This window comes from Cimex lectularius, unplaced genomic scaffold (genome assembly GCF_000648675.2).
Source record: "Cimex lectularius strain Harlan isolate CLEC.00 unplaced genomic scaffold, Clec_2.1 scaffold454, whole genome shotgun sequence".
NCBI lineage: Eukaryota > Metazoa > Arthropoda > Insecta > Hemiptera > Cimicidae > Cimex > Cimex lectularius.
Genome location: NW_019393026.1, coordinates 135,158 through 140,234, shown reverse-complemented (window position 1 = coordinate 140,234; position 5,077 = coordinate 135,158). Strand labels below are relative to the sequence as shown.

The 5,077-nt window shown below is 35.3% G+C and overlaps 2 non-coding genes across 2 annotated transcripts; both read right to left on the bottom strand.

Annotated features, from left to right (window-relative positions):
• Positions 1–13: 13 nt before the first annotated feature.
• Trnas-aga lies at positions 14–95 on the bottom strand. The gene has a single exon. It is a non-coding gene; the product is annotated as a tRNA-Ser (tRNA).
• Positions 96–2,097: 2,002 nt separating this feature from the next.
• Positions 2,098–2,179, bottom strand: Trnas-aga. Its single transcript has one exon. It is a non-coding gene; the product is annotated as a tRNA-Ser (tRNA).
• Positions 2,180–5,077: the final 2,898 nt, after the last annotated feature.

The following is a 5,077-nucleotide window of genomic DNA, read 5'->3' as shown; positions in this document are numbered from 1 at the left end:
AAAAATTTCCTCTCGCAGTCGGTAGGACTCGAACCTACGCTCCCAGAGGGAATCTGATTTCTAGTCAGACGCCTTAACCACTCGGCCACGACTGCTTGTGAAAGTCGGCACTGTTCCACCGTCTTCAGTGAAATTCGTGACATACATACCTACCTTGCCAAAGGTTTTCAGATAGTCTCTAACTTCACTCAGTGTAACACATTTTAACTGAAAGGATAAATTTGTGAAATCAATCTTTAACCGGGGACGGAAATGATCATTGGTATAGATTGGCACCAATCACCTGATTTATAGTGTTACAAAATAAGAAATTCCGTCATCTAACTTCTTATAGAATCATCTCACCTCCTGAGCCGATAAACCTCAAAATAAGCGAGATAAAGGCAAAAAAGCTGATTTTTATACTCTCATTTGTGGAAACGACCATTCGGACTCGATTAGCGAAAAATTGAGCTTATAAACGAAACAAAAACGTGTAAAAAATATTTCGATTATTTATACGAATTTCCTATAGAATTCACCCTGCTAACTAAATCCGCGCAAGAATTAAACTCTTAAAGCTCAAAATAAGCGAACGAGGAAATATTCTACGTGTATATATCATCGTACATAATCAACTCTCCTGAGTCGATTTGCCCTCGAGAATTAAGTTCGTATACCTCAAAATAAGAGATATAAATGTAAAAAAACCCGAAAGAATAAATTTGACATACTTGTTTACTATAAACATACTATTTGTATACTCGTTGCTTATGAAAACGATGCTCCTGAGTCGATTGGCGACAATTAAACTCATAATCCTAACAACAGTCTAACCACACTAACTAATAACAATAATGACACTAACTTTGTTATTTTAAATGAGAATCCCATATTTTTATTGTACAGTTATATTCTAGAGCTTAATTTATGCCACTTTTGCTGAAAGGAAAATTTTGATTAGATCGACCATTTCTGAGTTATGCCCGACGGAAGATGCGTGAGGGGGTTATGCTTTTTGCAACAACACAAGGCCCATCCCCTTTATATCGAAAACGATCAACTTCAGCAAAAAATGGACTTATTCAAACCCCATGACTGGGAATCGCGTTATAGTAACAGAATTAAACTATCTCATCTAGCTGGCATTCGTCGGACATAGCTCAAAATGGTCGATCCTATCAAATTTTTCCCTTCAGTAAAAGTGACATAAAATAAGCTCGAGAATCGATCGGTACAATAAAAATATGGGATTCTCATTTAAAATAACATAGTTACTATAATTTCCCTGCTAAAGTTAAGTTAAATACGTTACCACCACGCGATTCCTAGCCAAAATCTTGCGGTCGAATCTTGTAGAAAAAGCCCTTCTAGTAAGAAATAAAAATTATCTCCGACTTTTTTATCAAAAAGATGAGTTCTACAGTATAACACCGTTTAAAAAATTCCCTCTCGCAGTAGGACTCAAACCTCCCAGAGAGGGTGTGATTTCTAGTCAGACGCCTCATCCACTCGGCCACGTCTGGTTGTGAAAGGTCTCTTCCATGTCTCAGCGGTATTGGTGACATACATACAGACAAATAATGACATATTCCAACGGGCTTGATTTCATCTTGGTCATACACTGCAAAAGTCACCTTGGGATAGCCACTAAAGTATTCGGATATATATTTTATCCAACAACACTTGTTAAAGTTTTAACATGCATGGTCTGTACAATATTCGACCAGATTTTAACTACAACAATTAATTCATTAAATTAAACCGAGACATTTTCTTTACACGATAAAGGAAATGGTCATCGGTTGTAATTGTGCAAAATCATATGATTAGTTGTGTTACAAAGAATAAACTCGGTGATGAAATTTGACACTTTTTATCATACTTCCAGAAAACATTCTTCGACGGTTTTTATGCAAAATTTAAGGGTGTAACTGTGTGCAATTGGTCAGTTTATGACAATCCTATAACAAAATAATCGACGTATTTATGTTCATTTTCGGAGGTTAGATTTCAGTAATTACAGATAAAGAAAGTCATTCTAGTAAAAAAATCTAATTTTCTCGTCCAAAGAAAGAAATTTGTGTTACAACAATTACTGTTTAAAAAATTTCCTCTCGCAGTCGGTAGGACTCGAACCTACGCTCCCAGAGGGAATCTGATTTCTAGTCAGACGCCTTAACCACTCGGCCACGACTGCCTGCGAAAATTTCTATCCTTTCACCATATTTCAGTGGCTGGTGACTACATACAGACAAATATAAATACACAAATGTATATCCAATCACATCAAATGATTGTGTTTTTGCTAATCGTATAAACTAATTTAAAACAATTGGAGTCTTCCATGTCTCAAAGAGGGGGCTGTATTTATTTTCATTTTATATTTATAAATATGTAAGAAATTCGTAAATTGTTAGTATTCGCATTTTAAGCACCCTTTCTAATTTTTTTTAAAATTCTTTTTCTTTTTTAATTCTTTTTAATTTTTTGGGCCCAATCAGCATTTTCTGTTTGTTTTTTTCTGGAATCGCTTCGCAATATTCCACTTTAAAAATTCATAACCCCTCTGGATTTTAACCAATGCCCTGGTACCGTTAAAAAGCTGAAATTTCCCTTTTTTGGGCCTATATCAACAACCTTTGGTCAATGTAAGTAAGGCAATTAAGGATGAAATTAACAAAAACATCCCAAAACATTTTATTTTGAATCTCCGATCCTAATTTATTTGCGAAGTCCAAATTTACTGCCATTTCGTGTAGGGATGAGTGTTTTAAACCTCTGTAATCTGTCCTGTGGAGCGGTGTAGTCGTTTCGAATAAATTTGTTATTTCCGAAAAACTATCGTTGGCATTTAAAAAGGCAAAAAATATTTTTTGATTTTCCCAAAAATTTGTATTCGCGATTTTTTTGGCGATAAAAATTCCTATAAACTTTGTGCAAAGACAGATATTTTAACCTACTCGCTCATATATTCAGTTTTCGTGTTTTTAGGAAATAGGTTTTAATATTTTTTTATAACAAAGGGCGCTGAACCGAATTTTGTGGGAAAATTAACAACAATATTCCTCAAATTGAACGCCTTCCAATACCTCCTATTTATTTTTTGCTTTTTCGAAAATCACACAAAATAACTTTCAAACGTATGCAAAATTTATATTTTTTTAAGTTATGAAAATACGTATTTAGGAATTTTAAAGGGTGCTTACAGGGGCGTCGGTGGCGGCAACGGTTTGGGCGTTGACAAGGCGCTCATCACTGTAACGTAAAGATCCCCAGTTCGAACAGCGGCCCTGCATTCGAACCCGACATACTTACAAATGGGCTTTTTTTTTCAAAAAAACCGGCACCCCGAGGGTAGATGTGACTTTTGCTGTTGGCCAAAGGAAAAAAAAGTGCTTACAATGCAATTTGAATTATGTTTTTGCAACAAATCTCATTTAACACATCTTACGTATCTTTCTCCTAAGTAAAAAAGTAATCAACTGATAGAAAGACAGAAAGCTATATAATATAAAATTAACTGTAGACTTTTTATCTCAACTAAAAACCTTAATTAATTGTAATATATTAACTGGTCAAGCGGACCACGAAATTAGTGAATTTAATGATTTAAAATCAAGTATACTTCACTAAAGCTCTCCGTGGCCATTTCATGTGTCGTCGAGAATCCAATCCGATTAACGGCATTTGAAAAATGGCAAAAAGGAGGGAAAATTCAAAAAAGGTGGGGTTGAGATGGGAGGTTAGTGTCCGAGTGGATCGAGGTCACGATAGTTCAAGTGGTAGAGCAGCGGCGTATCAAGCCGAAGATCGTGGGTTCGAATCCCGCTGGTGCTACTGAGTTTTTTATCTCATCTAAAAACCTTAATCAATTGGTCAAGCGGACCACGAAATTTCTGAAATTAACTGTAGAGTCCATTGATTTTTTTTCGTTTTGTCCATTTCGTACAGACCGTTTATTTATGCTGTTAAAAAATAATAAGAACTACAAATAAATAACAATAATAACGGAAATTGGAAAAATTAGTAAATCATCCAATTTTGAAATTTTCTCATATAACAAATGAATTTTGTAATTTCTCATTAACTAAGGTACCAGTGGTTCATCAAGTGAACAAATTGAATCAAGTAATGGAGACCATTTATATCTTTTTGTATGAAAGTGTTGTTTTTTTTTTCTAAAGGAACAAGGGAATACAAATAGGCGATGCTGTTGTCAACTGGATGTAGCTAAGTCTCGTTTCAACAGGTCTCTGGTCGATATCCGCTCATTGTATACACCATCCGGCTTACCGTTTCAAGCCGCCCTCTTCCTCGGCAACCCGTTCATAATTAATTTAACCATTGTCACCCCTTCTCGATTCCGGGGTGTAATTATTTAAAGATGGCTGTCCCCTGTCCGACCGAAGGACAGAGGCGTTTTTCATTTCACCCCGGTTCTTTAGAGACGTCTTTTGATGGAAGTAAAACGATTTAATTAAATTTCCCGTAAAGTTTAATTACGTTTACTTCCCATAACCGCTCAGTTAATAAGCGCGAAGCAACAAATCAGTGCTAATTTTAAAGACCCATTGCTCTCTGGCAAAACGACTGCTTTTATTATTACATCATCTTATTCAATGAACGCCAAATTAAAACCCAAGTTATTAAAACCATTGGCTAAAAGAAAATATTTTATTACTGAGATGTTATTAAAATAAAATACAGATTGTAGATCCGTTGTGCCGTGTAATCGAATAAAACCTTTTAAGAAGTTGTTAAAAAATTGATTAGAACACACGTTAGACTAAGTTATATTCAAACTCGAAAATATCCAACGACTTCAAACAAATAACTACCAAAACCACATAATTCACGCCAAAGGATAAAAAATTATGTTAATTTCCTCTAAGGGAGTATTCTTGGTCTATTTTTATAACATTTATACTGCTGGCCTTCGTATCCCACCCTATCCCATAATACCATCATTATCACTTACACGGTTAATACCACAACTTCATCTTCTAACCCGAATTCTAACCAACCTCCAACTTCCAAGACTACTTCATAACCTGGCGTCCCACAAGGGAGAATTCTAGGGCCCAGACTCTATACC